This window comes from Hordeum vulgare, chromosome 7H, assembly GCF_904849725.1.
Source record: "Hordeum vulgare subsp. vulgare chromosome 7H, MorexV3_pseudomolecules_assembly, whole genome shotgun sequence".
Taxonomy (NCBI): Eukaryota; Viridiplantae; Streptophyta; class Magnoliopsida; order Poales; family Poaceae; genus Hordeum; species Hordeum vulgare.
The window spans coordinates 155,388,579-155,415,619 of record NC_058524.1 but is presented as its reverse complement, the minus strand read 5'-3'; positions in this window follow the sequence as shown (position 1 = coordinate 155,415,619).

The window sequence follows — 27,041 nt, the reverse complement described above, 5'->3', positions numbered from 1 at the left end:
CTCTTGGATCTTCAATACAAAGTTCTCCATGATCTTCATGGAGATCTATCCGATGTAATCCTCTTTGGCGGTGTGTTTGTCGAGATTCGATGAATTGTGGATTTGTGATCAGATTATCTATGAATTATATTTGAGTCTTTGCTGATTTCTTATATGCATGATTTGATATCCTTGTAAGTCTCTCCGAGTCTTGGGTTTTGTTTGGCCAACTAGATCTATGATTCTTGCAATGGGAGAAGTGCTTGGTTTTGGGTTCATACCGTGCGGTGACCTTTCCCAGTGACAGAAGGGGCAGCAAGGCACGCATCATGTTGTTGCCATCAAGGGTAACAAGATGGGCTTTCATCATAGATTTGAGATTGTCCATCTACATCATGTCATCTTGCTTAAGGCGTTACTCTGTTCTTATGAACTCAATACACTAGATGCATGCTAGATAGCAGTCAACATGTGGAGTAATAGTAGTAGATGCAGAAAGTATCGGTCTACTTGTTTTGTACGTGATGCCTATAGATATGATCATTGCCATAGATAACGTCATGACTTTGCGCGGTTCTATCAATTGCTCGACAGTAATTCGTTCACCCACCATCTACTTGCTTTCATGAGAGAAGCCACTAGTGAACACTACGGCCCCCGGGTCTATTCACAACTATCGTCTCCACTTTTACTTCTACTTTGCTTTGTTTACTTTTTTGCTTTCAGTTCTCACTTTGCAAACAATCTATAAGGGATTGACAACCCCTTCATAGCGTTGGTTGCAAGCTCTTTGTGTTTGTGCAGGTACTTGTGACTCGACGCGATCCTCCTACTGGATTGATACCTTGGTTCTCAAACTGTGGGAAATACTTACCGCCGCCGTGCTACATCACCCTTTCCTCTTCAAGGGAACACCAACGCAAAGCTCCAAGGCCGCGGGGGAATCCTTTGCATATTTGCCAAGGAAGTCCCTATAGGCGTAGCCCGTAGCAGAAGGATTCCTCGCGCCGTTGCCAGGGAAGGTCTGTTGTCGCAGTAGCAGCGTGCGAATGGCCAAGCGACGCGTTCTTACGCGCCGCTGGAATTTATGAGGACTTTTATCACTTGGTGGAGAATGCAGGCCTTACCGCCTTCGTTGAAGATAAGTGTTTGCAATACCTCCTCCTCACTAATATCTTCGTACAAAGCTTTTACTTCTATACGAGGAAGAATCCTCCTATGGTTGAGTTTAAACTTTATGATGTCCCCCAGCGCATGTCACTCCAGGATTTTTGCAATGTCTGCAAATTACCTTACGTTGGGGATATTCATGAACCTCGTCCATGGGACTTGGAAGCTTTTCTCGGTACAATTGCTGTAGGAGAGGAGAGAGGAGTGTCTTGCGCTAGAGCTGCTAGCATTCATTTTCCCGTGCTTCGGTACTTCTCACTATTTGTGGGAAAATGTTTGATTGGCCATGGGAAAGCTGGGTCACTTAGTTCCTCAGATCTTGCGGTCTTGCGCGAAGCCCTTTATAACGATAAAACTTATAGCTTGGGCGCTATAGTAGCTCAACTGTTGAACCTAAACCGTTCTAAAGGTGTTGTCTATGGAGGTATCTACGCTACTCGTCTTGCTAGACACTTTGAGATACCTATTAGACTGGAGGAGGAAGAAGAGGTTCTTCTTCCCGAGAGATATATAGATTACGATAGCATGGTTCGCCATGACTTTCTTGATAGAGATATAGGTGGAAGGATGATTTATAACCTGGTATTTAGTCAAGGTACTCCTGAGACTATTACTTTGCCTACTTCTTCTTTGTTCAATCTTCATGCAGGCAGGTACACTATTATGCCCTCGGACATCTACGCATATTGGGGCTTGGCCCAACCACAGGTGCCCGTGCCCGAGCCGCCAGTCGAGTACCAGGCGCCAGTTTATCACTGGGAGCCGGAGGAGCTCACACAACAGTGGCATCCTCAGTCCACTCTGGAGTACCCCGGAGCTGGTTACTTCCCTCCTTGGGAGTAGACCAAGTTAGGCAAAAATCCTAAGCTTGGGGGAGTACATGTTTTCACCGATTTTACATTCTTGCTTATGCTTTCACTTTGTTAGCCGGTGTTCACACTTTGCCAGTGTATCATCCATGCTAGTTTATTTTCTTTTTCTCGTTTTCTTTTCATGTGTGTGTCTAGTTTGAGAAAAAACCAAAAAGATTTTCTTTTTCTTCTTTTGCTTGTTGGGAGCTTTCCCGTGTAGATAGTTTTCTTTTTCTTTGGGTCAAGGTAGAAGATATTGGTTACAATGTTTGGTGGCTCTTGCATGCATACTTGTTTAGCTTTCAAAGAGCCAGATTACTTTGTCTTCTCCTTTGTGTTTTCCTGCAGATTCCAGCGTAGTCCAATGCACGAGCACTATTATTATTGTTCACTTCGTTCGGTCGTGCAAATGAAAGGCAATAATGACGATATATGATGAAGTGACTGAGCCTGGAAAAGCTGGTATGAACTCGATCTATTTTGTTTTTGTAAATATGACTAGCTCATCATGCCTGATTCAGCTTTGTTGTGAGAGAAACATGTTTGCAATGACAACTTAGAGATCATAGTTGCTTATGCCATGCTTACTTAGCTAGGAGCTTATAATGGTTTGTCTTGGTTGCCCACATGAATGTTGAGATGACTATGATGTAGTGTGATAGGATGGTATCCTCCTTTGAATGTTTCAAGCGGCTTGACTTGGCGCATGTTCACGCATGTAGTTGAAACAAAACCAACATAGCATCTATGATGTTCATGTTCATGGTGATTTATGTCCTACTCATGCTTGCACTCAATGTTAGTTAATCTCAATGCATTTTGGTGACTGTTGTCGCTCTCTAGTTGGTCGCTTCACAGTCTTTTGCTAGCCTTCACTTGTACTAAGCGGGAATACTGCTTGTGCATCCACCTCCATAAACCCAAAGTTGTACCATATGAGTCCACCATACCTACTTATGTGCGGTATCTATCTGCCGTTCTAAGTAAATTTGCATGTGCCATTCTCTAAATCTTCAAGAAACAATCTGTTTTGCATGCCCGAACCGCTCATGTGGTGACAAGGGGCTATTGGTATCTTCCATGCTAGGCGTGTTATCCTCGATATGTGTTTATTCACTATCATTCACGAGAAAGGGGCCGGTAATTGGAATTCCCAGTTCCATGCTAAAATCGAAAAGATAATTGCAAACAAAACTCCCCCAGGATTGATGTTGGTATGGACGGTACCCGAGGATTCGGCTAGCCGTGGAGTGTGATTGATTGGTGGTGGGGGAGTCAAAACTTTACTTTTCTGTTTGGGAACCGCCTATAGCATGTGTAGCGTGGAAGATATTGAGAACTCTTAGTCATTGCGTTGACAATGAAAGCATGCCACCCAAAATTATAATCTCTGTTTTCAAAGCTTGAGCTCTGGCACCTGTGCAAATCAATGCTTCCCTCTGCGAAGGGCTTGTCTATTTATGTTCCTGTTGAGTCATCCTCCTCTTACAAAAGCACCAATTAGAGAGCACCTCTATCATTTTTATGCTTTGCTTTTAACTGTGTTGAGTATGACTATGACTGGATCTTCATTGCCATGAATTACAATGTTTAGTTAGCCCTTGGTCTTTTAAGGTGCTCTGCATTTATGTTTTGCGGTCTCAGAAAGAGCTAGCGAGATACCATCTATTCGTACTGCTTCATGTTGTTTTGATTGAAGTGTTGACATTTGAGGCTTATTATTATTTGCTCGCTAGTTGATTATGCCATTGATATGAGTTTACCGTGAGACCTAGATGTCATTTGCTTATGTGCTTTGCTTGTGATCTTCCTGAAATTCTGGTTATGAGTTAGACATAGTTGCAACAACAAGATCAAACAGAGTTCATCAAAGTTTTTCTTTTGCCTCTCTCAGTTTGTCAAGAGTATATCCAATAGCAGCACCGTGCTTCTCAGAGTTTTTAGTAACTTCTTTTCTTCATGCTCTGAAAGGCTAGCACTAATTATAACAGGATATATCTCTTTTTCATCAAGATAAGCATACTTAAGAGTATCACGCAACTGTTTAAGTTCGAACACATGATCACCCCTTGGTAGGGGTGGATCCCCAAGCAGTTCAACAGGCAAATTATTCTTAAGGATAGGATATTGTTCTAAGACAACTCTATCTATCTCATCCCTTTCATCCATATGCATATCATTTTCATGCTCAAGCAAGTATTTCTCTAAGGGATCAATAGGAGGCACGACAATAGAAGCTAAGGCAATAGTTTCATCCTTACTAGGCAACTCTTTTTCATGAGGTTGTCTACCAAACTTGGAGAAATTGAACTCATTTGACACACCTTCAAAGCCAAGAGTGACAGTTTGCTTCTCACAGTCAATATGAGCATTGACAGTATTGAGAAAAGGTCTACCAAATATGATGGGGCAAAAGCTATCTTGTGTGGTAGCAAGAACGAGGAAATCAGTAGGATACTTCGTTTTACCACACAAGACTTCAACATCCCTAACAATTCCCACAAGGCAGATAGTATCTCTAGTGGCAAGCTGAATAGTGACATCAATGGGTTCTATCTTGACAGGTGCAATTTCGTATTTAATTTCATCATATAAGGATTGAGGTATTGCACTAACACTAGCACCAACATCACATAAACCATGATAACAATGATCTCCTATAATAACAGAAACAACAGGCGTGCCAACAACAGGCCTATGCTTGTCTCTAGCATGTGGTTTAGCAATTCTAGCAGCATCTTCACAGAAGTGAATATTATGGCCATCAACATTGTCGGACAAGAGATCTTTGATAATAGCAATGCTAGGTTCAACTCTTATTTTGTCACGGGGTTTAGGTGTTCTAATGTAGCCCCTACGTATCACAGTTCAAGCTTTAGAATGATCCTTTATCCTAACAGGTAAAGGTGGTTTCTCAATGTAAGCACTCGGAACAATAGGATCATTATAGGCAATGACTTTCTCTTCAACGGGATTGAGTTTAACTACATTGACTTCTAAGGGAGGATGATATTTAAACCACTTCTCTTTGGGGAGATCAATATGAGCAGCAAATGATTCACACAATGAAGCTACTATCTGAGAGTCAAGTCCATACTTAGCGCTAAAATCACAAAAAGTATTTGTTTCAACAAAGGATTTAACGCAATCAAACTTGAAATTCATACCTGACTCCTGGTACATCTCCGTCGTATCTACTTTTCCGAACTCTTTTGCCCTTGTTTTGGACTCTAATTTGCATGATTTGAATGGAATTAACCCGGACTGACGCTGTTTTCAGCAGAATTGCCATGGTGTTGTTTTTGTGTAGAAATAGAAGTTTTCGGAATGTCCTGAAAATTTACGGAGATTTTTTCTGGAATAAAAGAAAAATAGATGCGCGAAGATCCACCCGAGGGGGCGTGTGATGTCCGTTATGCCATTTCACAAAAGACCTTCCTGTGGCGCCAGTAATGGGCACGTTGAAGACACCATGAATCCTTGTGCGTTGGTGTTCCCTCGAAGCGGAGAGGATGATGTAGCACAGCGGAGGTAAGTATTTCCCTCAGTTTGAGAACCAAGGTATCAATCCGGCGGAGGAGTATCTCAAGATCCTGCACAAACACAAAAACTTGCACCCAACGCTATGAAGGGGTTGTCAATCCCTTATAGATTGTTTGCCAAGTGAGAAGTGAAACCAACAATGTAACAAAGCAAAGTAAAAGCAGAGTTGTAAACGATGGATGTGAATAGACCCGGGGGCCGTAGTGTTTACTAGTGGCTTCTCTCATTAAAGCAAGTAAACGGTGGGTGAACAAATTACTGTCGAGCAATTGATAGAACTGTGCAGAGTCGTGACGATATCTATGCAATGATTGTTTCTATATGCATCACATCCGAAACAAGTAGACCGATACTTTCTGCATCTACTACTATTACTCCACATGTCGACCGCTATCCAGCATGCATCTAGTGTATTAAGTCCATAAGAACAGAGTAACGCCTTAAGCAAGATGACATGATGTAGAGGGATAATCTCAAACCAATGATAAAAACCCCATCTTTTTACCCTTGATGGTAACTGCTTGATGTGTGCCTTGCTGCCCCTACTGTCACTGGGAAAGGTCACCACATGGCAGAACCCAAAACCAAGCACTTCTCCCATTGCAAGAATCATAGATCTAGTTGGCCAAACAAAACCCAAGACTCAGAGAGACTTACAAGGATATCAAATCATGCATATAAGAAATCAGCAAAGACTCAAATGTATATCATAGATAATCTGATCACAAGTCCACAATTCATCGGATCTCGACAAACACACCGCCAAAGAAGATTACATTGGATAGATCTCCATGAAGATCATGGAGAACTTTGTATTGAAGATCTAAGAGAGAGAAGAAGCCATCTAGATACTAACTACGGACCCGTAGGTCTGAAGTGAACCACTCACGAGTCATTGGAGGGGCGATGATGATGACGAAGAAGCCCTCCAACTCCAAAGTCCCCTCCGACAGGGTGCCGGGAAGGGTCTCGAGATGAGATCTCGCGGAAACGGAAGCTTGCGGCGGCAGAAAAGTATTTTCGAGGCTCCCCTGATTTTTTGCGGAATATTTGGGAATTTATAGGCCAAATACCTAGGTCAGGGGGCGGCCAGGGAGGCCACAAGCCTGCCCACCGCTGCCTCCCCTGGTGGCGGAGTGGGGGCTTGTGGGCTCCTTGGAGCCCACCTGGCTTGGCCCAAAAGCCCCGTGGACTTCTTCCATTCGGGAAAAAATCATTTTGGGGTTTTTCTTCCGTTTGGACTCCGTTCCAAAATCAGATCTGAAAAGAGTCAAAAACACAGAAAAAACAGGAACTGACACTTGGCACTGAATTAATAAGTTAGTCCCAAAAAGATATAAAAAGGTACATAAAAAATACAAAGAAGGCAAGATAACAGCGTGAAATCATCAAACATTATAGATACGTTTGAGACGTATCAAGCATCCCCAAGCTTAACTCCTGCTCGTCCTCGAGTAGGGAAGTGATAAGAATGAATTTTTGATGCTTTCATGCTACCTAGCATAGGTGACCTTTGTAATTCCTCTTATGTGACGTGAATGTTCAGATCCATTAGATTCAAAACAATAGTTTGCTATTGACATGGAAACAATAATAATTCAGGCAAACTAGCAAAGTAATCATGAACTTTCAAAATAAGAAGGCCAAAAGAAAGTTATCCCTACAAAAGCATATAGTCTGGCTATGCTCTATCATCATTGCACAACGAATTTAAATCATGCACAACGCCGATATTGGCCAAGTAATTGTTTCACACCTTTACTTTCTCAAACATTTTCAACTCTCAGGCAATACATGAGCGTGAGCCATAGTTATACCACTATAGATGGTGTGGAATGTGGTGGAGGTTGCAAGACAAAAAGGAGAAGATAGTCACATTAACTAGGCATATCAATGAGCTGTGGAGATGATCATCAATAGATATCAATGTGAATGAGTAGGGATTGCCATACAAATGATGCACTAGAGCTACAAGTATGTGAAAGCTCTTAAAGTAAACTAGTGGGTGTGCATCCAACTTGCTTGCTCAGGAAGACCTAAGGCAAATTTGAGGAAGCCTATCATTGGAATATACAAGCCAAGTTATATAATGAAAATTTCCCACTAGCTATATGGTGGTGACAAAACGAGAGACTCTCAATCATGAAGATCATGGTGCTCAATATGCACAAGTGTGGAAAAAGTGGTAGCATTGTCCCTTCTCTCTTTTTCTCTCATTTTTTTTATTTTGGTGGGCTCTTTGGCCTCTATTTTATGGGCTTCTTTGTCCTCTTTTATTTCCTCACATGGGACAATGCTCCAATAATGATGATCATCACACTTTCAACTCAAAACTTAGAGCAATTATGACTCTATATGGAATGCCTTCGGTAGTGTACCGTGGCAATGATCTAGCATGGCATAAACATCAATGGAAACATCATGCTAGCTATCTTACAATCATGCAAAGGCAAAGTAGACGTGGTGGCACATGTCATGGTGGTAGTTGCATGGCAATATATCTCGGAATGACTTAAAAAAAGCCATAGTAGGTAGGTATGGTGGCTGTTTTGAGGGAGGCTAATGGTGGGTTTTGTGCACCGGCGAAAGTTGCACGGCACTAAGAAGATAGTGATGGTGGAAGGTGAAAGTGCATCTAAACCATGGACTCAACATTAGTCATGAAGAACTCATATACTTGTTCCAAAAGTTTTATTAGTAATCGAAACAAGGCATTCAATGCATACTCCTAGGTGAAGGGTTGGTAGGTATAAACCATCGCGCGATCCCGACCGCCACGCAAAGGATGACAATCAATAGACTAATCATGCTCAGACTTGATGACATAGCGGTTCACCATACGTGCATGCTACGGGAATCACTAACTTCAACACAAGTATTTCTAGATCCACAACACCTTACTAGCATGACTTCAATATTACCATAACCACAACTCAAAACTAATTGAGATGAATCAAACTTCTCTACTATTCAATGCACATGAAGGTGGAAGTTTTCATATCCCTTTGGATAACTACCCCTTTTGAGACTACTTTCAAAGCATAGATCAACTACCAAGCCACGCATCGCTGCGCTCTAAAATATATAAGTGAAGCACATAGAGCAAAAGTATCTAGCTCAAAAGATATAAGTGAAGCACATGTGAGCTGAATTGTCTACCAAAAGATATAAGTGAAGCTCGACAAAATCACTGTGTGTGCATGTCTCTCTCTCTAGGTGTGCAGCAAGGATGATTGTGACACAACAAAAATAAAAGACTCCTACGATACAAGACGCTCCAAGCAAAAACACATAACATGTGGTGAATAAAAATATAGCCCCAAGTAACGTTACCGATGGATTGAAGACGAGAGAGGGGATGCCTTCCTGGGGCATCCCCAAGCTTAGGCTTTTACGGCATCGTTGAACCTCTTGGGGTGCCTTGGGCATCCCCAAGCTTGAGCTCTTGCCACTCTTTATCTTTTTGTCCATAATAACTTCACCCAAAACTTGAAAACTTCACAACACGAAACTTAAACAGAAGCTCGTGATAACATTAGTACAAGAAAGCAAACCACCACTTCCTTAGGTACTGTAGCAAACTTAAATTCTACTTGTGATGATGTTGGGTTACTGTACTTTCAATCTTCCATGGCTAATACCCCCCGATACTATCCATAGTTTCATCAAAATAAGCAACCAACACAACAAAAACAAAATCTGTTAACAGCAGACCAGTCTGTAGCAATCTGTATGTTTTGTATACCTCTGGTACTTAAGAAATTCTGAAAAATTACGACAGTCTGAAGAATTTGCGTAGAAATCAGAAGCAAAAAGAATCAACTCAAACGCTCGTACAAAAAAACTAAAATTCTTTTTGTGAGCAGAAAGTTTCTGTCTTTTCCAGCGTGACCAAACGATCATCCTCAAGACTAATCATAACGGTTTTGCTTGGTACAAACGCAAAAAGAAACACAAAAAACACAATCACAACAGAATTATGAAAGTGTGGAAAACACAAAACAGAAAGAAAAATGATAGATTCGTTGGGTTGCCTCCCAACAAGCGCTTTTGTTTAACGCCCTTAGCTAGGCGAAAGTGATGGAATCACGTATAGTCATCTTTGGTGCTCAAACCATAAGTAGCCCTCATCATAGATTCATAAGGAAATCTTATTTTCTTTCTAGGAAAGTGCTCCATGCCCTTCTTTAAGGGAAATTGAAATCTAATATTCCCTTCCTTCATATCGATGATAGCACCAATAGTCCTTAGGAAAGGTCTACCAAGAATAATGGGACATGAAGGATTGCAATCTATGTCAAGTACAATGAAATCCACGGGTACATAGTTCTTATTTGCAACAATAAGAACATCATCGATCCTCGCCATGGGCTTCTTGACGGTAGAATCCGCAAGATGCAAATTAAGAGAACACTCTTCAAACTCATGAAAACCAAGAATATCACATAAAGACTTTGGAATCGCGGAAACACTAGTACCCGAATCACACAAAGCATTACACTCATAGTTTTTGATCTTGATTTTGATAGTAGGTTCCCACTCATCATGAAGTTTTCTAGGTATAGAGACTTCTAGTTCGAGCTTCTCTTCAAGAGATTTCATCATAGCATCTACGATATGCGCGGTAAAGGCTTTGCTTTGGCTATAAGCATGTGGAGAGTTTGCAATGGATTGCATCAAAGAAATACATTCAAACAAGGAGCAATTATCATAATTGAATTCCTTGAAATCCAAAGTGGGAGTTTCATTACTACCCAAAATTTTGACTTCTTCTACTCCACTCTCCACACCTTTATCATCAAGATAGGTGGACTCCGAATCATTGGGGCGTTTTTCAACCAAAGTGGATTCATATCCAGCCCCTCCATAAGTACGTTTGACACGCGAAAACAAATATTCAAGAGAAGACACACCAAGAACTTTAAGATCTTCGTGATTTGCATCACTAGAACGCACCCTTTTAAACCATTCATGTCTAGCGCGAATTTGGGTGGTTCTTTGTTTGCTCTCATTCATGGAGATACGCATAGATTTCAAAGTTTCATCCAAGTTGATCTTGGGAGGAGCGCATCTAACTCTCAAAGCATCAATATCACAAGACATCCTATCAACGCTCTTAGCCAAATCGTCTATTTTGAGTAGTTTTTCCTCTATGGACGCATTGAAAATCTTTTGAGAGTTGATGAACTCTTTGATATTACACTCTAAATCAGAGGGTATTTTGTCGTGATTTCCATAAGTGTTGCCGTAGGAATTGCCATAATTGTTAGAGGAGTTACTAGGAAAAGGCCTAGGAACGTAGTTTCCTCTAAAAGCATTGTTGTTGCCAAAATTGTTCCTACCAACAAAATTCACGTCCAAACTAGCGTTGCTACTCTCAATCAAAGAAGATAGTGGCATGTCATTAGGATCTACGGTAGCGTTTCTACTAGCAACCAAATTCATCAACTCGTCCATCTTCGCACTAAGCGAGTTAATCTCTTCTATAGTGTGCACCTTTTTGCTAGCAGGCGACCTTTCAGTGTGCCACTGAGATTAGTTGGTCATGATATTGTCTAGGAGTTTTGTAGCGTCTCCTAACATGATTTCCATCAACTTCCACCTGAGGCGGAGTCCAAGATATTGCGAGAAGAGAAATTCAAGCCAGCGTAAAAGATTTGTATAATCATCCACAAACTCAAGCCATGAGCAGGACAAGTTCTAATCATAAGCTTCATCCTCTCCCAGGATTGTGCAACGTGTTCATGATCAAGTTGCTTGAAATTCATGATATCGTTACATAAGGAGATGATCTTAGCCGGCGGAAAATACTTGGATATGTAAGCATCTTTGCACCTATCCCAAGAATCGATACTATTTTTAGGCAAATAAGAAAACCAAGTTTTTGCACGATCTCGCAACGAGAAAGGAAAAAGTTTCAACTTAATCACATCATTATCCACATCTCTTTTCTTTTGCATATCACAAAGCTCAATGAAGGTATTGAGATGGGATGCGACATCTTCACTAGGAAGGCCAGAGAATTGCTCTTTCATAACAAGATGCAACAAAGCTGCGTTGATTTCATACGATTCCGCACTAGTGGCGGGAGCAATCAGAGTACTAATAAAATCATTAATATTAGTGCTCGAGAAGTCACAAAGTTTGGTGTTTTCATACATGATGTCTTTAGCAAACAAACAAGCACACAAGCAAGCAAGAAACCGGCAAAGGAAAACGACAAGGGCAAAAGAAAACGGCGAAGGAGAAAGGCGAATGAAAACGGCAAATGTGAATTGGGGGAGAGGAAAACGAGAGGCAACTAGCACCAAAAGTAAATGCAAGAGAAGAGTTTGTGAGACCTACTTGGATAGATCTTGATTTCTCCTCCCCGGAAACGGCGCCAGAAATGCTTCTGATGTCTGTTATGCTACTGCACAAAAGACCTTCTTGTGGCGCCAGTAATGGGCATGTTGCCGACACCATGAATCCTTGTGCGTTGGTGTTCCCTCGAAGCGGAGAGGATGATGTAGCACAGCGAGAGGTAAGTATTTACCTCAGTTTGAGAACCAAGGTATCAATCCGGCGAAGGAGTATCTCAAGATCCTGCACAAACACAAAAACTTGCACCCAACGCTATGAAGGGGTTGTCAATCCCTTATAGATTGTTTGCCAAGTGAGAACTGAAAGCAACAAAGTAACAAAGCAAAGTAGAAGCGGAGTTGTAAACGATGGATGTGAATAGACCCGGGGGCCGGAGTGTTTACTAGTGGCTTCTCTCATGAAATCAAGTAGACGGTGGGTGAACAAATTACTGTCGAGCAATTGATAGAACTGTGCAGAGTCGTGACGATATCTATGCAATGATTATTTCTATATGCATCACGTCCAAAACAAGTAGAACGATACTTTCTGTATCTACTACTATTACTCCACACGTCGACCGCTATCTAGCATGCATCTAGTGTATTAAGTCCATAAGAACAGAATAACGCCTTAAGCAAGATGACATGATGTAGAGGGATAATCTCAAACCAATAATAAAACCCCCATCTTTTTACCCTTGATGGTAACTGCTTGATGTGTGCCTTGATGCCCCTACTGTCACTGGGAAAGGTCACCACATGGCAGAACCCAAAACCAAGCACTTCTCCCATTGCAAGAATCATAGATCTAGTTGGCCAAACAAAACCCAAGACTCGGAGAGACTTACAAGGATATCAAATCATGCATACAAGAAATCAGCAAAGACTCAAATATATATCATAGATAATCTGATCACAAGTCCACAATTCATCGGATCTCGACAAACACACCGCCAAAGAAGATTACATCGGATAGATCTCCATGAAGATCATGGAGAACTTTGTATTGAAGATCCAAGAGAGAGAAGAAGCCATCTAGCTACTAACTACGGACCCGTAGGTCTGAAGTGAACCACTCACGAGTCATTGGAGAGGCGATGATGATGATGAAGAATCCCTCCAACTCCAAAGTCCCCTCCGGCAGGGTGCCGGGAAGGGTCTCGAGATGAGACCTCGCGGAAACGGAAGCTTGAGGCGGCGGAAAAGTATTTTCGAGGCTCCCCTGATTTTTTGCGGAATATTTGGGAATTTATAGGCCAAAGACCTAGGTCAGGGGGCGGCCAGGGAGGCTGCAAGCCTGCCCACCGCCGCCTCCCCCTGGTGGCGGATTGGGGGCTTGTGGGCTCCCTGGAGCCCACCTGGCTTGGCCCAAAAGCCCCCTGGACTTCTTCCATTCGGGAAAAAATCATTTCGGGTTTTTTCTTCCGTTTGGACTTCGTTCCAAAATCAGATCTGAAAAGAGTCAAAAACACGGAAAAAACAGGAACTGGCACTTGGCACTGAATTAATAAGTTAGTCCCAAAAAGATATAAAAAGGTACATAAAACATACAAAGAAGGCAAGATAAGAACATGAAATCATCAAAAATTATAGATATGTTTGAGACGTATCAGCGTGCCAGTGGGCCACAAGCCCACAGGCCGCGGCCACCCCCTATGGCCGCGCCATGCAGGCTTGTGGGGCCCACGTGGCACCACCACCCCCAATCTCAGCTCTATATCTTCCGTTTCGCCTGGAAAAAAATCAGAGAGAAGGTTTCATCATGTTTCGCGATACGGAGGCGCCGCCAGATCCTGTTCTTCATCTGGAGGGCAGATCTGGAGTCCGTTTCGGGCTCCGGAGAGGGGAAATCGTCGCCATCATCATCATCAACCTTTTTGCATTGACAATTCCATGATGCTCTTCATCGTTCATGAGTAATCTCATCGTAGGCTTGCCAGACGGTGATGAGTTGGATGAGATCTATCATGTAATCGATTTAGTTCTTGACGGGGATTGATCCCTAGTATCCACTATTTTCTAGATTGATGTTGCTACTACTTGGCTATGCTTAATGGTTGTCATTAGGGCCCGAGTGCCATGATTTCAGATCTGAACCTATTATGTTGTCGCCAATATATGTGTGTTTTAGATCCTATCTTGCAAGTTGTAGTCACCTACTATGTGTTATGACCCGGCAACCCCGGAGTGACAATAGCCGGAACCACTCCCTGAGATGACCATAGTATGAGGAGTTCATGTATTCACCGCTTGTTAATGCGTTGGTCCGGTTCTTTATTAAAAGGAGAACCTTAATATCCCGTAGTTTCCATTAGGACCCCGCTACCACGGGAGGGTTGGACAATAGATGTCATGCAAGTTCTTTTCCCTAAGCACGTATGACTACATACGGAATACATGCCTACATTAGATTGACGAACGGGAGCTAGTTACATATCTCTTCGTGTTATAGCTGTTACGTGATGAATCACATCTGTAATACTCATCCATCACCGATCCACTGCCTACGAGTCTTTTACTACTAGTTCTCGCTACGTTACTTTGCCTAGGCTTGTCCCTTGCTACCAAAGGGATTGGGCCACTTTGCTGCTGCTGTCACCACTGCTGTTACTTGTTACTTTGCTGCTACTGCTGCTACTACCGTTCCTTACTACTCCGCTGTTACTTGTTGCAAGACTTTGTTGGCGCCGTTGCCGAGGCTAGGTAAGCGGCACTAGCATCCCGTCAACAAGGCTTTTTCTGGCACCGTTGCTATCGTACTACCTTGCTACTGATACTTTGCTTGCAAACACTAATCTTTCAGGTGTGGTTGAATTGACAACTCAGCTGCTAATACTTGAGAATATTCTTTCGCTTCCCCTTGAGTCGAATCAATAAATTTGGGTTGAATACTCTACCCTCGAAAACTGTTGCGATCCCATACGCTTGTGGGACATCAACTCCTTACCTTCATCAAGCTCCCAATCTTCAGAGTTGCGTTTAATTATCTCCAATAAATTCCATCTGAATTCAATATCTCTCTTCATAAAAGAACCGGTACAAGAAGTGTCAAGCATGGTGCGATCATCATGAGAAAGCCGAGCGTAGAAGTTCTCAATGTTAATTTCCCTCGAGAGCTCATGGTTGGGGCATGAATATAACGTTGATTTAAGCCTCCCCCAAGCTTGAGCGATGCTTTCTCTGTCACGAGGCCAAAAATTATAAATATAATTCCAATCACGATGTACTAAACGCATAGGATAAAACTTTTGATGAAATTCCAATTTCAACCGATTGTAGTTTCATGATCCAGTATCATAAAATAGCCTATACCATGTCAACGCCTTATCCCTCAAAGATAAGGGAAAGACCTTCTTATTGACCTCATCCTCTGGCAAACCTGCAAGCTTAAATAAACCACAAACTTCATCTACGTAGATTAGATGCAAGTCTGGATGTGATGTTCCATCTCCTGTAAAAGGATTAGCCAGCAGTTTCTCAAGCATACCCGAAGGAAATTCATAGCAAATATTTTCAGTAGGTGCAGAAGGTTGAGGAGCAACTCTTTGTGCTTCTATTCGAGGTGAAGATACCCCGAACAAGCCCCTCAAAGGATTAGTTTCCATAGTGACAAGTGACAATAAATTTCAGCACACTATATAAATGTTTCCTTACCAAGTTCCACTTACCAAAGGCGCTTGACTCCCCGGCAATGGCACCAGAGAAGAGTTTTGATGACCCACAAGTATAGGGGATCTATCACAGTCCTTTCGATTAGTAAGAGTGTCGAACCCAACGAGGAGAAGAAGGGTTTGACAACTGGTTTTTAGCAAGGTAATATGTGCAAGCACTGAAATTATCGGTAACAAGTAGTTGTGTGGTGAGATGATTCATAGCAAGTAGCAAGTAACAAAAGCAACAACGGTGCAACAAAGTGGCCCAATCCCTTTTGTAGCAAGGGACAAGCCTGGACAAAGTATTATAGGAGGTAAAACGCTCCCGAGGACACATGGGAATTTCTGTCAAGCTAGTTTTCATCATGTTCATATGATTCGCGTTCGCTATTTGATAGTTTGATATGTGGGTGGACTGGCGCTTGCGTACTGCCCTTACTTGGACAAGCATCCCACTTATGATTAACCCCTCTCGCAAGCATCCGCAACTACGAAAGAAGAATTAAGACAAAGTCTAACCATAGCATTAAACTAGTGGATCCAAATCAGCCCCTTACGAAGCAACACATAAACTAGGGTTTAAGCTTCTGTCACTCTAGCAACCCATCATCTACTTACTACTTCCCAATGCCTTCCTCTAGGCCCAAAATAATGGTGAAGTGTTATGTAGTCGACGTTCACATAACACCACTAGAGGAAAAACAACATACAACATATCAAAATACCAAACGAGTACCAAATTCACATGACTACTATTAGCATGACTTATCCCATGTCCTTAGGAACAAAAGTAACTACTCACAAAGCATAATCATATTCATGACCAGAGAAGTAATGAGTAGCATCAAGGATTTGAACATAAACTCTTCGACCAAGTAATCCAACTAGCATCAACTACAAGGAGTAATCAACACTACTAGCAACCTTACAAGTACCAATCGGAGTCGTGAGACGGAGATTGGTTACAAGTGATGAACTAGGATTTGGAGATGAGATGGTGCCGATGAAGATGTTGATGGTGACGAGTCCCCTCCGATGAGAGGAGTGTTGGTGATGACGATGTCGACGATTTCCCCCTCCGGGAGGGAAGTTTTCCCGGCAGGATCGTCCTGGCGGAGCTCTAGATTGGTTCTGCTCAAGTTGCGCCTCGTGGTGGCAGCGAAACCACGAAAAAGCTCCTCTCTGGTTTTTTCCTGGATGAAACCCTTCATATAGCAAAAGAGGGGGGCCAGTGGGCCAATGGGCTGTCCACAAGCCCCCATGGCGCGACCTGGGGGGTGGTCGCGCCGTGCAGGCTTGTGGGCACCCCCTGGTGCCCCTTTGGCACTTCTTAGGCCCAGTATTTTTTATAAATCGGGAAAAAATTCCTCGTTGATTTTTACGGCGTTTGGAGTTGCGCAGAATAGGTATCTCAACTTTGCTCCACATTCAGGCCAGAATTCCAGTTGCCGGTATTCTCCCTCTTCAGGTAAACCTTGCAAAATAGGAGAGAAAAGGCATAAGAATAGTACCGTGAAGTGAAATAACAGCCCAAGAAGCGATAAATATCAACATGAAAACATGATGCAAAATGGACGTATCAATGGTCACATTACCATCCGCGTCAGTCTTCTTCTAAAAGATCCATTTATTTTCTATGGCTCGCCGATCATCGGGCTAGTCCACCATAGTCCATACTTTGTTCTCATACATGGATCATATCTCGAATTTCATGGCCTCAAGCCATTTGTTGGAATCCGGGCCCACCATTGCTTCTTCATAGCTCGAAGGTTCACTGTTGTCCAACAACATGATTTCTGTGACAGGGTTGCCGTACCACTCTAGTGTGGAACGTGTCCTTGTGGACCTTCGAGGTTCAGTAGCAACTTGATCTGGAGTTTCATGATCATCATCGTTAACTTCTTCTCTAGCGGGTGCAGGCACCTCAGAAACATTTTCTTGTGCTGCACTACTCTCCGGTTCGAGAGGGGGTACAATTACCTCATCAAGTTCTACTTTCCTCCCACTTACTTCTTTCGAGAGAAAATCTGTAACATCCCAAAGTTATAAATTTTGGAATGTTAATATAATTATTAGATTGATTGTTTGTTTGTTTGAGTGATTGAAACTTGAGTGGAATTTGAAACTTCTCAAAAAAATGAGAGGGAATAAAATGACTTTCCCAAAATTTTCTACTTTGAATCCCTTTTCAATTTTGAGTTTGAATATTTTCGAAACCCTTTGATTAAAAAAAAAATCAAACGAGAGGAGGAAAATGACCCTCCAAAATCAGAGACTATGTCTTGATTCAAATTTTAAGTATTTGAAATATATTTGAAATTCAAATTCCTTTTCATTTTAAAGTTATTGCAAAAAAATAATTTTTTAAAAAAGTATTTTTTTGGTTTTGAAAATATGTTCATGTTTTAGAAAATTTTATTCTGAAAATTTTGATATATAATATGCCTATATAAAATTTTCTCTCTTTTTCGTTTATACGTTTTTGTTCTCTGTTTTTAAAAAAAATTATTCGTTCGCAAAAAAAAAACAAAGGCCGCGCCTGGCCGTACTACTCATATGGCCGGCCGATTCCTTTGGCCCATGAGACACCTTTGTCCCTCTTTTTTTTTCTATTTTTCCTACACTACGTATATGTTTAGTCCCACATTACTTATCTATGGACCATTATACCTCCCTTCCACCTATAAGTATAGACCCATAGGAGCATCCAAAAATCATCTATTTCGGGTTAAATCAATCTTTTGGTTTAACTAGATTTATTAAATAAAAATATTTTTTTCTTCTCTTCGGCGGGATTTCTCGAAGTCGTCTCCTCATTGGAATTAATTCTTACTCTGCATTCTAAAGGTATTTCTCTTCGTATTTTTTATACTCCCGTAGTTTATTATTTCTAGACTAGTATTCCTACACTAGTATACGGTAGAGTAATTAGATATATTATTTAGTCTTCGTATTTACACATTAGTACTAGAATTCTTTTAGACATAGCACTTTTCTTCCGTAAAACAGCTTGGCCCTGATTTTTCAAATAGCCATAACTTTTTACTCGTTTATCCGAATTAGATGAAACCAACGCCTAGAGTTTCGTCTTGATCCCACCTATCCGATGAACCTATCATACCAACTTTTTTGAAATTTTCAAATTTCGAAATTTGTTCATATTCATATTCAAACTTCTTTTGATCATATCTTTTTATCCGTAGCTCCGTTTTAGATGAATTCAATTGCGTCGGATTCGTATCAAAGTAATCTTCCCGTTTGTATCATTAGTTTTAACTTTTCAACTTATAATTTTGATCAAATCAGATTTATCTATTAGTGCCCAAAAGTGTTCACATCGTTCTAAGCCGATTCAATGTTATATTGAAGTATTTGTATCTTTTGATCCGCTATTGCAAATCTAGTAATTCTTTTTTCTACACGCTCATATTGATCTCCTATATCCAATAGCATCATTAGTTTCGACCTTTGAACCTTACAAATTTGAGCGATTCAAATTTTCATTCGAACATTCATTTGATCTTATCTTGCAAATCGTACCACCTTTTCAATTGATTCCTTTCACCCCTAAACACTCATGTCATATATTTTTGTACGTAACCATCGTACTTCAGTTCAACTTCTCTTGACCTTTTGAATGCAAATTCAATTCATACTTCAATTCGCTATAACTTGCGTTGTAGTGCTCCATTTCAAGAAATTCTTTCTAGAAATAAATTCTTATGTCTTATACTATTTGTCAAACAACATTCATGTTGTTCTCCCAATATTTTTGATCATCTCCCATGGTGTATGCAAGTCGAGCTTATATAGCAATAGTTCATCGTCCATTACCTCTTTTGATCTCATTCTTGCACCTTCACTTTACAACACACTTAGGACCTTTTTATTAAACCTTAGTACGTTGTTATTTTGTACCAAGACATGCTTTGTTCTTATGTTCTCTTGGTTCTTCCTTTTTTTGGCATGAATGTTTATTGAATGCTATTTGTTTACGATAGATTGCTCGGAGTGTGGCGAGTAGAATTATCAGGATTATGAGAGCGACTATCTTCATCAAGTAATACCAGGCAAGTCATTTTGATCATACTATCACCTATGTTTTATGCATCGTAGTTCTACCATCCGATGCCCAAATTGCATGCTGCTTAGGTACTTGGAAATTTTAGTATAGATTGTAGTATCATGTGGTAGGCACACAACAACCCCGATACTCGGCCCCGGGACGACAAATTTCATATTGCTATGCTTGAGTAGACGGGATTCTCGTTGAGAGTTTACCACGAGTGATGCGAGAATAATTTAATAATCAAGACCGGTTAGGACAAGATTTTCAAGACCTCGGACGCAATGCAACTCTGGGTGAAGGACGGTTGATCGGCTCCCTGGAGAACCCAGTGGATGACCCAGGATGCTGGAGAGGCCATGACATCCTGCGGAAAGCTTCACCCAGGCTCAAAGAGACCGACGGATATTTTCAAGACCCAAGGCTTACCTGCACAGCCACAAGTCATTATGGGCTCTGGCTTGGTTGGACAACGCGGCGACTCTGGACAAGCGGTGCTAGCAGATGTAGAAGAACGGTAGGAATGGATGGGCACCGACAGGGATTCAGAGGGACCCGTTGAAAGACCATGTTTTGATCATCCGGTCTTCAAACACCCTGAAGTGCGACGACATACACGGAGGCGATCAAATCTTGTGGGGAACGTGTGCAAAACTCTACAGAGTACTCAAACCTAATCGATTAGCCGTGTCCACGGTCATGGACAACTTGAGCCAAAGGAACTGAAGTTATCTGGATCTCTCAACACCATTAAATATATTTGATGAGGGTAATTATTGACAACTCGGGTACGAGAACTGGTTGGCGGAACCATCTCTTTAACAACCAACAAAGTAGTAACATTTTGCTTTTAGCCCCCCCCCTTGTTGTAGGAGAAAACTTGCTTTTCGCTAAAAACTTATAGCCCCACTTGCCATATATGCATATAGTATAGGTGATTACTTTTCACCCCTCTCTTATGTGACTTGCCGGCATATTCAATATGCTGACCTACATGGCTGCAACGTCTTATGTTGCAGATATTTGTCTTCGACGAGTAAGAGTACGATTCAGGGTTACGGTCTACACTCAACTTGCCGTTAGTGTTTATTGGGACTCCACTCCCTTGAGTGGTTCCGCTGAAATAATTAAGGTATATATCAGTTTTACGCTATTTACATGTGATTGCACTTTGATATATACATTGATGTACTGTGTGTGCCAGCATACTGATCCAGGGATGGCACAGAAACACAGAGGCTTGACTCGTCTTGAGTCGGGTCGCTACAGAAATGGTATCAGAGCACATGTTGACTGTAGGACATGACTCTAGAAACTGGAAATTTCTTAGGATAGGATCTCACAAAAAAAAAATCTTATTTTCGAGAACACCTTTCAGTTCTCATCTCTTATGGTTTCATCAAATGTTCTCTCTCACCTCAAATAGTTATACAATCCCCTTACCCCTTTGACCTCATGAAGAATCAACGGAGTTCTACTTCAAAGTAAAGAGGATTTCATCATGCAATTGAAGCATTGAAGCTGCGCCAATTGAAGACTCTCAAGACCCGAAGAATTCGAAGACCCTGAAGCGTTCGAATATTTATATGACCATTAGAAGTCCAAACCCCTGTTATATACCCACGTTAGATACGATAATTTGTGAGCCGTCATTGGTGTGTGTTTTTCGACAGCCACAAATAAAACCTATTCTCAAAAATATTGTTTGTATTGTGTGTATCTCCCTCTTTCCCTCTCTCTCTTACTCATGTCATCCCAAAACCGTTGGACCCAATAGATGGCGTATGAAGCTGGACTTGTAGTCTCTGGACCAATGACCCAGCTGGAGGCTGATATATGGATTCAAAACATGGAGAACCACTTCGGGAGCAACTTGATCTCAAGGAAGTATGAAGTGGAACACGCTCTTCAGTACTTTACACAAAGTGCTGCAATCTGGTGGAAAATGCATGATGCCATACAAGGATTTAGTGGAGCAGAAACCTGGGACGAATTCAAGAAGACGTTGTTAAGATCCCGTCTTATTCAAAAGTGCTATGATAATCCGAAGGAGAAGACTTGTGCATGCAAGATCTGTGGAGAAATAGGACACACCCAGGAAGAACACCAGGATGGATGTACCCATTGTGAAGAAAATCACCCAGCTGAGGAGTGCCCAAGTAGTCAGGTGACTTGTTTCCTTTGTGAAGGAACCACCCACTACCCAGCTCAGTGTCACATTTACCCCAAGTATGCCTGAAACCCATAGACCCCGGGACTAACAAGGACCAAGTACTATCTTTTTGGAGAAGGAAACATGGATCAGCAAACATTTTCTTCGGAGCATACGAAAACCCGAGAGTTGTGAAGATACGTAGATGTTTTGTTGAGCTCGCAGAACCAATGGATTATCCGAACTTCGTTCGTGGACAAGAGATATTCTGCAATGCTTGTGAGGATGCCCAAGTGTTAGAATACGAGATTCACTAAGCCTTATACAAGGTAATGATTTCAGTGTGACATGGCTTGGCCACCATGACGACTTACTATTATCATTCTCTTGTTATTCGGAATGGTAAATCTGAGAGACTTACCCATAGTGAGAGACGACGTCCTTTGAAGCTTTTGTTTGAGCCTTAGAATGGTATAATGAAAGCCCATGTACATGGCACTTGTTGTCACGCGTAGGAAATTTTACGGTGAGGATGAAGCCAAGACCCTTCTCTCTGCAGGATAACCACAAATGGTAGACCACCATGAGAATCATCGATAGGTTATTTAGAATGATCACGAGACTTGTCAGTTAAGAAGACCAAGTGACGGAAGAAGCTTATATCAACAGAAGAGCACTCATTTTGATGGAAAACATTATGAATATAATGGAAGAACTTCACCAAAGAAGTTACCATGAAGAATGTGACGAGCGAGATGCCAAGACTCGAGAGGATTGTTAAAAATTTGAGCGACCAGTAACTCTCATTTTAAGTGTGGTAGCACCCCACTTTGCAGGAGACTAGATTTGTTAGAAGACCCCCCAAACCATAACCTTTTCTTTCTAGCCTCTTCGAATCTCGAGGACGAGATTCATTTTAAGTGTGGTAGTTTGTAACATCCCAAAATTATAAATTTTGGAACGTTAATATAATTATTAGATTGATTGTTTGTTTGTTTGAGTGATTGAAACTTGAGTGGAATTTGAAACATCTCAAAAAAATGAGAGGGAATAAAATGAATTTCCCAAAATATTCTATTTTGAATCCCTTTTCAATTTTGAGTTTGAATATTTTCAAAACCCTTTGATAAAAAAAAATCAAATGAGAGGAGGAAAATGACCCTCCAAAATCAAAGACTATGTCTTGATTCAAATTTTAAGTATTTGAAATTTATTTGAAATTCAAATTCCTTTTCATTTTGAAGTTATTGCAAAAAAATAATTTTTTTAAAAAGTATTTTTTTGGTTTTGAAAATATGTTCATGTTTTAGAAAATTTTATTCTGAAAATTTTGATATATAATATGCCTATATAAAATTTTCTCTCTTTTTCGTTTATACGTTTTTGTTCTCTGTTTAAAAAAAATTGTTCGTTCGCAAAAAAAACAAAAACAAAGGCCGCCTGGCCGTACTACTCATATGGCCGGCCGATTCCTTTGACCCATGAGACACCTTTGTCCCTCTTTTTTTTCTATTTTTCCTACACTACGTATATGTTTAGTCCCACATTACTTATCTATGGACCATTATACCTCCCTTCCACCTATAAGTATAGACCCATAGGAGCATCCAAAAATCATCTATTTCGGGTTAAATCAATCTTTTGGTTTAACTAGATTTATTAAATAAAAATATTTTTTTCTTCTCTTCGGCGGGATTTCTCGAAGTCGTCTCCTCATTGGAATTAATTCTTACTCTGCATTCTAAAGGTATTTCTCTTCGTATTTTTTATACTCCCGTAGTTTATTATTTCTAGACTAGTATTCCTACACTAGTATACGGTAGAGTAATTAGATATATTATTTAGTCTTCGTATTTACACATTAGTACTAGAATTCTTTTAGACATAGCACTTTTCTTCCGTAAAACAGCTTGGCCCTGATTTTTCAAATAGCCATAACTTTTTACTCGTTTATCCGAATTAGATGAAACCAACGCCTAGAGTTTCGTCTTGATCCCACCTATCCGATGAACCTATCATACCAACTTTTTTGAAATTTTCAAATTTCGAAATTTGTTCATATTCATATTCAAACTTCTTTTGATCATATCTTTTTATCCGTAGCTCCGTTTTAGATGAATTCAATTGCGTCGGATTCGTATCAAAGTAATCTTCCCGTTTGTATCATTAGTTTTAACTTTTCAACTTATAATTTTGATCAAATCAGATTTATCTATTAGTGCCCAAAAGTGTTCACATCGTTCTAAGCCGATTCAATGTTATATTGAAGTATTTGTATCTTTTGATCCGCTATTGCAAATCTAGTAATTCTTTTTTCTGCACGCTCATATTGATCTCCTATATCCAATAGCATCATTAGTTTCGACCTTTGAACCTTACAAATTTGAGCGATTCAAATTTTCATTCGAACATTCATTTGATCTTATCTTGCAAATCGTACCACCTTTTCAATTGATTCCGTTCACCCCTAAACACTCATGTCATATATTTTTGTACGTAACCATCGTACTTCAGTTCAACTTCTCTTGACCTTTTGAATGCAAATTCAATTCATACTTCAATTCGCTATAACTTGCGTTGTAGTGCTCCATTTCAAGAAATTCTTTCTAGAAATAAATTCTTATGTCTTATACTATTTGTCAAACAACATTCATGTTGTTCTCCCAATGTTTTTGATCATCTCCCATGGTGTATGCAAGTCGAGCTTATATAGCAATAGTTCATCGTCCATTACCTCTTTTGATCTCATTCTTGCACCTTCACTTTACAACACACTTAGGACCTTTTTATTAAACCTTAGTACGTTGTTATTTTGCACCAAGACATGCTTTGTTCTTATGTTCTCTTGGTTCTTCCTTTTTTTGGCATGAATGTTTATTGAATGCTATTTGTTTACGATAGATTGCTCGGAGTGTGGCGAGTAGAATTATCAGGATTATGAGAGCGACTATCTTCATCAAGTAATACCAGGCAAGTCATTTTGATCATACTATCACCTATGTTTTATGCATCGTAGTTCTACCATCCGATGCCCAAATTGCATGCTGCTTAGGTACTTGGAAATTTTAGTATAGATTGTAGTATCATGTGGTAGGCACACAACAACCCCGATACTTGGCCCCGGGACGACAAATTTCATATTGCTATGCTTGAGTAGACGGGATTCTCGTTGAGAGTTTACCACGAGTGATGCGAGAATAATTTAATAATCAAGACCGGTTAGGACAAGATTTTCAAGACCTCGGACGCAATGCAACTCTGGGTGAAGGACGGTTGATCGGCTCCCTGGAGAACCCAGTGGATGACCCGGGATGCTGGAGAGGCCATGACATCCTGCGGAAAGCTTCACCCAGGCTCAAAGAGATCGACGGATATTTTCAAGACCCAAGGCTTACCTGCACAGCCACAAGTCATTATGGGCTCTGGCTTGGTTGGACAACGCGGCGACTCTGGACAAGCGGTGCTAGCAGATGTAGAAGAACGGTAGGAATGGATGGGCACCGACAGGGATTCAGAGGGACCCGTTGAAAGACCATGTTTTGATCATCCGGTCTTCAAACACCCTGAAGTGCGACGACATACACGGAGGCGATCAAATCTTGTGGGGAACGTGTGCAAAACTCTACAGAGTACTCAAACCTAATCGATTAGCCGTGTCCACGGTCATGGACAACTTGAGCCAAAGGAACTGAAGTTATCTGGATTTCTCAACACCATTAAATATATTTGATGAGGGTAATTATTGACAACTCGGGTACGAGAACTGGTTGGCGGAACCATCTCGTTAACAACCAACAAAGTAGTAACATTTTGCTTTTAGCCCCCCCCTTGTTGTAGGAGAAAACTTGCTTTTCGCTAAAAACTTATAGCCCCACCTGCCATATATGCATATAGTATAGGTGATTACTTTTCACCCCTCTCTTATGTGACTTGCCGGCATATTCAATATGCTGACCTACATGGCAGGGTTACGGTCTACACTCAACTTGCCGTTGGTGTTTATTGGGACTCCACTCCCTTGACTGCTTCCGCTGAAATAATTAAGGTATATATCAGTTTTACGCTATTTACATGTGATTGCACTTTGATATATACATTGATGTAATGTGTGTGCCAGCATACTGATCCAGGGATGGCACAGAAACACAGAGGCTTGACTCGTCTTGAGTCGGGTCGCTACAAAATCTTTCTCTAGAAAGGATCCGTTCTTGGCAACGAAGATTTTGCCTTCAGATCTAAGATAGAAGGTGTACCCAATAGTTTAGGGTATCCTATGAAGACATATTTTTTCGCTTTGGGTTCGAGCTTCTCAGGTTGAAGTTTCTTCACATAAGCATCACAAACCCAAAATTTCAGAATGACAACTTAGGTTTCTTGCCAAACCATAATTCATACGGTGTTGTCTCAACGGATTTGGACGGTGCCTTATTTAAAGTGAACGCGGCAGTTTCCAATGCATATCCCCAAAATGATAGCAGAAAATCAGTAAGAGACATCATAGATCGCCCCATATCCAATAAAGTGCGATTACGACGTTCAGACACACCGTTATGCTGCGATGTGCCAGGCGACGTGAGTTGTGAAACAATTCCACATTTCCTTAGGTGCGTGCCAAACTCATGACTCAAATATTCTCCTCTGCGATCTGATCATAGGAACTTTATTTTTTGTCACGTTGATTCTCTACCTCACTCTAAAATTCCTTGAACCTTTCAAAGGTTTCAGACTTGTGCTTCATTAATTAGACATACCCATATCTTCTAATATCATCAGTGAGGGTGAGAACATAACGATAGCCACCGCGAGCCTCAACGCTCATTGGACCTCATACACCGATATGTATTATTTCCAATAAGTTGGTTTCTCTCTCCATTGTTCCGGAGAACGGAGTCTTGGTCATCTTGCCCATGAGGCACGGTTCGCATGTGTCAAATGATTCAAAATCAAGAGACTCCAAAAATCCATCTGTATGGAGTTTCTTCATGCGCTTAACACCGATATGACCAAGGCGGCAGTGCCACAAGTATGTGGGACTATCATTATCAACCTTACATCTTTTGGTACTCACACCATGAATATGTGTAACATCACGTTCGAGATTCATGAAGAATAAACCATTGACCAGCGGGGCATGACCATAAAACATACCACTCATATAAATAAAACAACCATTATTCTCAAATTTAAATGAGTAGCCATCTTGCATCAAGCGAGATCCTGATACAATGTTCATAATCAAAGCTGGTACTAAATAACAATTATCAAGGTTTAAAACTAATCCCG